We start from the raw sequence: 9,772 nt of genomic DNA, 5'->3' as shown, positions 1-9,772 counted from the left end.
AAAAGTAGGTCAGCAGCTCATCTTCCAAACAGAACAGAGGCTGGCATTGGATCCCTAGTCCTCTCCAGCTCTGTCCCCAACTTCATTTTAGAAAGAAGAAAACTGGGGCTGAAGGGTTAAGTGGCCGAACATTGTGTCTCTCAGACAAAAAGGTTTCAGGAAGGTGAAATCAGAGACATGAGTGTACCATGGGGAAAATGAGCTCCCCAAACCCAAAGTATAATTAACCATCATAATCTCAGAGATCTAGGACTGATGGAGAGATTAGCCGTGGTTAGAAGGACATTCCCTTACCACTTGCTCCTGCCCAGATAAGAGAAGTTGCATAAGGCTACTGGCAAGGGAGCCAGGGAGTGGCAGACAAGAAAAACATTTGCTGAGGGAGGTCACCTTGATCTGAGGAAGCCATTGTGCTAAGATTAGAGCTGGCCCTCTGAAGAGTTATGCACCAGGTTAGGGTCCAGGCCCCGTAGGTCCCAGTGCATGTAGAAAAATGAAATCTGGATCTTGTTCTAATTTTTAAATCTTGGTTGAGAAAGCGGAGAGATTGCTTCTCCTTGGCAGGCTACTGAATGGTGTTTTTCAGACTGTACAAACCGTCTGCAATGTGTGATCTGAGATACCAAAGTAGTAAGTTTTTCTTTGCGTGAATCCTGCTGTCTCAATTCCACCACCTCTTGAGATTCAGAATTCTTTTCATGTTGTATTACGTCCTGTTTTTAAAGGCAAAACTGTTTTCCCTCTGGGGAAAAAAAGAGGGACAGATGCACTAACATTATCTGAAAGGTCAGATTATCATTTTCTCCTAATAATTAAGACTCTATGTTAGACTATCACTACTTTATTTCTTTTAAATATGACAGATGCCTTCTCAGAGCTTAGACACTTGTTTTCTGAGTATCTTATTGGCTTCCAGATCGAAGAGGAACACAGGGGAACTGGAATGGTCTGAGAGGTGGTGTGAGAGATCAGGAAATGAAACTCCTCATTTCTGAGGGCTGGGATTACCTTGTCTGCTTCCTTAAAAGACTGAATAGCAATTTAATGCTATTCAGGAGAAGTCACCTGCTTTCCATATCACCAAAGAGGGACAAGGGGTCCCAGGCTCAGCTGTACATACACTCATTGGTGGTAAGTGTTAGGGATGTTGGGGCTTGCTTTCTTCTGAGGCTTTTTCATTGTTAAGGGTACATTAGCACTTGTGCAAAAGGGTGTAGGGAGGTCGGCAGACCTCATAAGGCTTTTCCTGTTCCATGGCTATTTCTCCCTAGCCTCCGGCCCACACTGTGGGCCTCCTGAGCTGTGCTACTTTAGGAAACTGAATTCCACTTGGATGGCTAACCGCGTGAACCTGCAGGGCAAAATGAGAACCTGGCCTGGGCCCCAGCCAGTTACCGTTTTAGTCACTTCTCATCCCTGCTGTGGAATGGGGTGGCTGTCATGGGAACTGCACCTTTTTCAGAGTAGCACTATGGCCGTAGAGGTCACACTGGGGTTTATGAAAGCAAAGACATCCTGTTCTGGAATTTAAATAGACAAGTCTAGCATTTAAGGAGTGTGAAGTAATCTTTAAAGAGGGCCACTTAAAGAGTGATGGTTATGTAAATGCAATACCCAGTGAATTCACTTCAGAGGTTTTTAAAAAAAAATCCTCAGCTAAGGATACATTTATTATTTTAGGGAGAAGAAGGGAGAGAGACAAAGAGAGAGAGATATTGATGTGAGATAGAGATATCTTTTGGTTGCCTCCCGTATGTGCCCTGACTGGGAATTGAACCCACAACATTTTAGTGTATGTGATGGTGCTCCAACCAACTCAGCTTTTAAGAGAAACTCTAAAAGATCTCCTCGGGGCAGAAATTCAATGTCAATTAGAACAGTACCAACTACGTTGGACATAGTTGCTCTCATAGGGCTGTCTTATTCTCAGGGCAGCCCTATGAAGCAGTGTTACCATGCCCAGAAGAGGAAACTAAAGCTTTGGTTATAGCAGAGGAGAAAGGCAGAGCAGAACCATATCTGGCTCATCTGGATTAAACTCACGCTCCTATTATACCAGCTGGCTCTCAAGGAGAGATCTGGGTGAATTGGTCTCCTTAGGACTTCTATCAGGCAGAAATCTCAGAGACAAGGACGTCAGTGAAGCCAAGTGTTTTCACTCATCTTTCAGCTGATGCCTAACAACCTCAGAAGCAAGCTTAGTGTTGGTGTGGTTAACATACGGCCTCCAGAGAAGAAGGGGCTGATGAGTAAAACTCCAGGGCCCCCCTTGCCTTCCCAGGATAGGCCCAAGAGATGTGTGGAAAAGAGAAAACACAGAAATTACCTGGAAAAGTACACAGAATCAACTTCTTCAGGAGCCAAGCAATTTACATAGCTAACGGGTGGTGACCCAGGTTGGTCCTCAAGAGAGCCTGATGGGTTGGGGATGAGATGAAGGTCAACAGAGAACTGTGGCTGCCTCATTTGTCTTCATAATTACCCCGTGTACCTCTAGCATAGCACCTGCTTCATGCTCTGTTTTAGCCATGTACAGATTTTCACAATCTGTGTCCCGCACAGGCCCAGGAGCTCTGTGAAAGTGTGGCCGGTGTCCCCCCTCCCTCACTAGGTCCCCCAGGAGCTGATTTGTGCCTAGCACATGGTAGATGGAGGCTCGGCTGGACTGAATGGGAAAAAATTTGTCTTAGAAGTAGCTGAGAGGTGCCTCTTGGGCCTTCTTGGCACAAACTGCAGTTAGAATATGAAGTTAATAGCTCCCAATTTTTAAACTAGCTTGGAATAATGGGAATAGAGTTGAAATACAAGTGAGGAGAACTGATTCAAATTCTGGCTCTACTGTTTTCTAGTTGGATGATTTGGGACAAATTTTTTAATCCATTTGAGTCTGAGTTTCTGGCATAAGATTCTAATTAACCTAAGGCTTGTTAAGAGAAATAAATGAGCCCTGGCTGGCATGGCTCAGTTCTTAGAGCATCATCCGTTAATGAAAGGTTATGAGTTTGATTCCTAGTCAGAGCACATACTTAGGTTGCGAGTTCATCACTGTCATGAGTGTGGGCGTGTGTGACCTCCAGTCCGGATGCATAAAATCCCCTGGCCCTGCATGGATTCCCGATCTGGGGGTACAGGAAGGCAAACAGTCGATGCTTCTCTCACATTGATGTTTCTCTCTTTCCCTTCCTCTCTCCCTCTAAAAAAGCAAATGAAAATGTCCTTGGTGAGGATTAAAAAAGGAGAGAGAGAGAAAGAGAGAAAGAAATGAGATCACACAGACAAAAACACTGTACATGGGAAATACAAGGTGGATAATTTTTGTGCTATTGAAAAGACATAATGAATAATATAATAGGCCTAGGGTTTGGGTTTTTTGTTTTTGTGTTTGTTTTTTGGATATAATTTTAAAGTCTCTCTCTCCCTCTCCTGCAATTACCATCCAAATCAAAACAGAGAACGTTTTTATAGAAGGCTCTCCCAGGGACCTTCACAGTGAAACTCTCACAGACAACTATAGATTGGAATTTCCTGTTCTTTAGTCTTAGGATTTTACCTGAAAAGTCTTTGTCTTCTTCTTTCTCCTTCTCCTTCCCCTCCCTCCCCTCCCCCTCCTCTTTTGCCTCCTCCTCCTCCTCCCCCACTCTTCCTCCTTCTCCTCCTTCTTCTCCTTCTTTTTTTAAAGGATGCTATTTATTTATTTTTAGAGAGATGAGGGAGAGAGAGAGAGGGAGCGAGACAGTGATGTGAAGAGAAACATCAATTGGCACATGCCCCGGGTGGGGACCAAACTTGCAATCCAGGCATGTGCCCTGACTGACTGGGTGTGAACCAACCACCTGAGCCACACTGGTCAGGGCTGAAAAGTCTGCTTGTTTGGTCCAACTCTGTAATCCCAACTCGCCTTGCCCTGCCTTCCAGTTGTGTGTATGCACTGGATTCTCCCATCTAAAAAAAAGTTGCTTTATGAACTGATGAATGCAAGGCCAGCCTCAGGGCTCCAAGAGGGCGGAGTCCACCTAGACTGGAAGCTGCCCCTCTAGGTGGCCTCTATGACCTCTCCCCATGCCCCAGGCTGGACGCACATATTTCCCTCCATCATCAGAGTTCCTTAACCTCACACTATCTGTCTTAGGATCATTTAGTCCCACCAGTCTGTGAGTTTCTTAAGAACCTAGACCACTTTCCTACCCATTGTGTATCTCTTAGTCCCTGGCATGCCATAGGTATCTGTGAAACCCAACTGAGTCATAGAAGTTGGTACAGGACAGTGCATTAAATCTGGCAGGTACCGAATTCATTGCCTGTGTCACCTATCTACTAATTTATAGAACATCACCCGCTGCTGCGGGGGGAGACATTCTAAAGGTATACAAATAGTTTTCTGATTTGTGCATTTGTTTATTAGTATTTTAAAAGAAAAATGACCAAATGTCAACCACAAAGCCAGCAGCCAGTGTCGCACAGCTTTGGTCAGCAAGGGTGAGAACGTGCAGGCTTGCTCCATGGTTTTGGTGCTAAAAAGTCAAGCTCCCTGGGGGTGAATTCCTGTGCCAGCAGCCGCTCAAATGTATGAAGCAGAGCTGGAGCAGGCCTGGTATGTCTTGTGCCCTAAGCACGTATTGCCTGCATAGCTTACTAGAATGTGGTTTTACAGGGAGAGCTGCAAAGCTGGTTCTGTGCTTTCTCTATTTTTTCTACCTTTTGACACAGTATTAACTCACGTAGATGAGTTGATTTCAGTGCCTTAGCTCAGCTCCTTATTTTGCTTCACTGGGGTTACCAGTCTTCACGTTCTGTTCTCCATCTTCTTCAAACTGCTGCCAACATAACCACCAGTGTGATATCTGACCATGTCATTATGACCTGCTCAAAACCCTTTCATGCTTCCTCATTGTCTTAAAGACAAATTTTTTAAATAACAGCTTTATTGAGGTAATTCATGTACTACAGAGTTTGCCTTTTTAAAATGTACAATTCTGTTGTCTTGAATATATTCACAGGGTTGTGCAACCATCACCACTATCTAATTCCAGAACATTGTTATCTCCCCCAAAAGAGATTCTTTACCCATTAGTACTTGATCCTCATTCCTCTTTCTTTCTAATTCATGGAAACCACTAATCTGCTTTGGTCTCTTTGGATTTGTCTATTCTGCACATTTCATAGAAATGGAATCATACAACATGTGGACTTTTGAGTTTGGCTCCATCATGTTTTCAAGGTTCATCTAAGTTGTAGCATGATTCAGTACTTCATTCCTTTTTATGACTGAATAATATTTTATTATATAGATTTACTGCATTATGTTTATCCATTCATTTGCTGTTGGACATTTTGGTTGTCTCTACTTTTTGGCTATTGTGAATAATGCTGCTATGAATATTTGTGTACAGATTCTTGTGTGAACGTATGTTTTTGTTTCTAGTGCATCTATGTGTAAGAGTGGAATTTCTGGGTTGTGTGGTACTTAAGGATAGATTTCAACCCCTTACCCTGAGGCCCATTCTCAGCTCTGCCCCTAGACTCTGGCCATGCCCTGGCCCAGACCCCACTCTTCTCTCTTGCCAGAGTAAGGAATTGCAGCTCTCTGAAAACACCCACCCTGAAACCTCCTGCCCTTTCACATGCCATCCTGCCCCTTGGCCTGGCCTGCTTTTCTCTAACCTGTGCACCTGTGTAACTCCTTCAAGGTTCAGTTCAGGCATCACCACCAGCTGGGATCCTACAATGAACAAAACAAATCCCTGTTCTTTTGGCACTTATGTCAGAGTGGGGAAAATAAGCAAAAAGAAATATAACGATATATTAACATGCACACATGCAGGGAGCTAGTAATTTACTGAAAATTTATTTAATGTAGAATGGTTGTTGCCCCAACAGGAACAAAGATTAAATTTCACTGCCTTTTTTTGTATCCAGGAGTGCCCATATGATTAATTCTTGCCAGTGGAATGTGAATAGAAGTGATGTGTGTTGCTTCTGGGGAGGGCTTCTAAGAAGCAGGTGGTTTTACTCCATATTCTCTATTTCTCCCTGCTGTTGGATGCATGGGAGTTTGAGACCGCAGGGGTGGCATGTCCATGAGAGAGAAGGAGCCCGGGCACCTGAATCCCCATGTGGAAGGAAGCATGTGCTCACCAGGAATATCTCACTGGGCTGATACAGGAGTAAGAAATAAGTTTCTGTTGTCTTTTACCACGAAAATTCCTCACTTTTCTTAACATGAAGCATTAGTATTTCCCATTTTACCCCCCTACTCTCAGTCACACAAAACAGGGGGTTATAAATACTCATAAGGTTGTTTATCATTGCAAGAAAACAAAAAAATGTTTATTTTCTTTCTTTCTGCCTTTTAAATACCCACAGCATCTGCCATAATATAAGTACTCCAAAAGTATTTGTCAAATTCAATCAAGGAAATATATTGAATTTACCAAAACAAAACCCAATTTGTTTTGAAAGTGTTGCGATGACGACTAGTATCTTAACCAGTCGCATGAAAAAGTTTGTTTAACCACCTAATGAGGCAGAGGAAAGAGCTGGTTTGTGCCCCGTGGTGGCCCCTAACGGATAACAACAGGTGTTCCTCCTTACTGCTGGGTGACTATTGTTTCACATTTATGTTTGCTGGCCACAGACACCTGCAGTTTTGCATGTTACTGCTCAGACCACAAAAATCCCTATTATAACTTTTGAGTACCCAGGAGCAGTTAACTCCAAACTGGTCTCCTTTTACCTCTAAGGGAGGGACAAGTCTTTTAAGTGTTTCAAATACTGTGGACATGAGATTTATGATGCAGGGCTCCTTGGAGTTCACAAAGATTGGGTGTCTTCCCAGGGAAAGTTGATAGTTTTCACATCAAATTATATTAACTACACTTTATTGAGTATTTACTATGTGGCAGGCACTGTATGAAGCACTTTCATATTTTATCTCACAACATCCACACACTAGTCCTGTGAGGTACCTACTGTAATGATTCCCATTTTACCCTTGAGGAACCCGAGGGGTTAAAAATTCATCTAAAGTCACATAGTAAGAGGACGAGACAAGTTTTCATTCAGGTCTTTCTGACCCCAAAGTCCAGCGCACTTAACCACCATGTTTCATAGCAGAAGGTGGAACTCCTGATTTTGTGAGTGATACAAGCATAATGTGGGAAGCTGTGTGGTTGGACTCATTTAGGGCCTTTGTTCAAGATTCAGCTCAGCTTTGGAAATGGGTTTGAAAGAAAGGAGAGTGGGAGGGAGCAGGAGAAGCAGAGGCGGGGGGGAGGGTAGGGGATGGGGTAAGGAGGGTGGGGGAGAAATTTTCAGGCTGCATTAAGCATATTCTAATGCCATTCACACATGCTCTTTTAAGTGTTTCAGGTGCATGATTATCTTCTTAGTGGCAACAGAATTCCCAAATCTCCCATTTAGAAGGAACTTGATGGCACATAGCTCAGCTTCTGCCTCCTGTCTTTGGGAAAAATTGGAGAAATGATCCTTTGGACCTATTCCCTCATCCCTGTTATGGAGTTTTGGAGTGCAAGGCAGGCACTCAAAGGGTCGGAGAAGGCTCTTTAGCCTCTGGTATTCTGATGATAGAGAAAAGCCAAGGTTTCTATTTCTTCCCTAGGATGATATCCATTAAAGGGCTGAAGATCTAGGCTGGGTGTCTGGCTCCAGTCTGTCCTCTGGAGGATATGGGTATGAGAAATGCTCTAGAACTGAAAATTGGAGATGTGGGGGTTGGTTTTCAACAGAGGTGTTGAGAAAGTAACTATGAATAGGAACTGTCCATGATTAGATTTTGAATAAGGAATCTACTCTTTGTAAATTAATTTCTACCTGCTACGTTTGATTTTATTGGTTCAGATTCTTTGCTCCTCCCTGTCCATGTGATTCTGCATTTCTTCCACTAGAGACAGAGTTGATTTATTCTTGACTTTGGGCTTGCCCTTTGACTTGTTCTGGTGAATGGGCTGTTAACAAACCTACAGACAGAGACTTGACAGGGACTTATCCTGTTTGGGCTTGTTTTTTCATGAATTTGCCATCATCATGAGAACATGCCAGGCCAGCCCACTGATCTAAGGAAAATAAGAGACATGGAGCAGATCTGATCCCAGCTTGCAGCTTAGAGCTGCCCAGCCAAGATCCACTGGCATCAGATTGGCTCCAGTCAATCCACAAATGCATGAGTGAGATGCAGGTTTATTATTGTGTCATTGACATTCTATGGTTGTTTGTTATGTTGTAGTAGCTGACTGATACATTAGGAGAAGTTCCTTTTGATATACTCCAATGTTTTCTTTACTGAATTTAAAAGTGAAAGGATTTTACAAACTCTAGTTGGAATATCTGCTGGAGTCTAGATGTTCCCAAGTATAGAAGAGCAATTCCAAATTCTGGGGAGGGCTGGGGCAAGCATAGAAAGGAAGAAGTTAAGAGACAGTAATCATTCTAGAATAAGAATCCATTATTACCTATTGAATAAGTCGTTGTAAATGAATGACTCCACTTTATTTTCAGGTTAAAGCTTTGGAGTCTAAAGTTCTTTTTAAATTTTTTTAAGAGATTTTATTTATTTATTTTTAGAGACAGGAAAGGAGGGAGAAAGAGAGGGGAAAAAACATCAATGTGTGATTGTATCTTACATGCCCCCTGCTGGAGACCTGGCCTGCAACCCAGGCATGTGCCCTCCATGGGAGTCAAACCAGCAACCTTTTGGTTTGCAGGCTGGTGCTCAATCCACTGAGCCACATCAGCTAGGGCTGGAGTCTAAAGTTCTTCTGAGGTAAACTGTGACTTCTTGAGAGGGAATTTTTGGATGTGCCTAGAATTTTCACAATTAGAAACGTGAGACTCCATGTGTACCACAAGACTCAAAAGAATGTCTTTTCTTCAGGTTCATTTTCCTGCTTTCAAGAAGGAATATTTTTAATTACAGATTACATTCAATGTTATTTTGTATTAGTTTCAGGTATACAGCATAATGATCAATCATTCACTTCACAAAGTGCACCCCACCCCAATATTTCCAGTAACTACTGGCACCATACGTAGTTATTACAATATTATTGACTATATTCCCTATGTGGTATTTTATATCATCATTACACTTTCATAACTACCAATTTGTACTTTTTAATCCTTCATCTTTTTTTTTTTTTTACATTTTCTCTTAGTGATGTTTTATAGTTTTCAGTATAGGGATCTTTTTATATCATTCATTTATTTTATTTATAAATATTTCATATTTATTTATTTATTTATTTATTTATTTATTTTTTCAAATACATTTGTCTCTGCCTGCCCCCCACCACTTTCCCTTGCCCCCTCTCTCCTTCTCTCCCTCAGCTCTTCTCCTTTGGTTTTGTCCATGAGTCCTTACCACATGCTCCCTGACCCTCCCCCCCTCTCCTCCCCGCCCCCACTCCTTCCCTCTTGTCTCTGTTGATTTCTTTTCCTTTCAGTGTTGCTGGTCATATTTTCCTTGCATCTTTGTATTGTTGGTTAAGTTCCACTTATAGGTGAGATCATATGGTATTTGTCTTTCGCCCCCTGGCTTATTTCGCTTAGCATAATGCTCTCCAGTTCCATCCATGCTGTCGCGAAGTTGAGTAGTTCTTTTTTTCTTTCTGCTGCATAGTATTCCATTGTATATATGTACTATAATTTTTTGATCCAATCATCTACTGATGGGCATTTAAGTTGCTTCCAACACTTGGCTATAGTCAATTGTGCTGCTATGAACATTGGGGTGCATAGGTTCTTTTGTATTGGCGTT

Source organism: Pteronotus mesoamericanus, unplaced genomic scaffold (assembly GCF_021234165.1).
Source record: "Pteronotus mesoamericanus isolate MK-2021 breed Mesoamerican mustached bat unplaced genomic scaffold, CSHL_Meso_final contig_94, whole genome shotgun sequence".
NCBI classification, from domain to species: domain Eukaryota; kingdom Metazoa; phylum Chordata; class Mammalia; order Chiroptera; family Mormoopidae; genus Pteronotus; species Pteronotus mesoamericanus.
Note: the sequence above shows the minus strand (reverse complement) of the source record.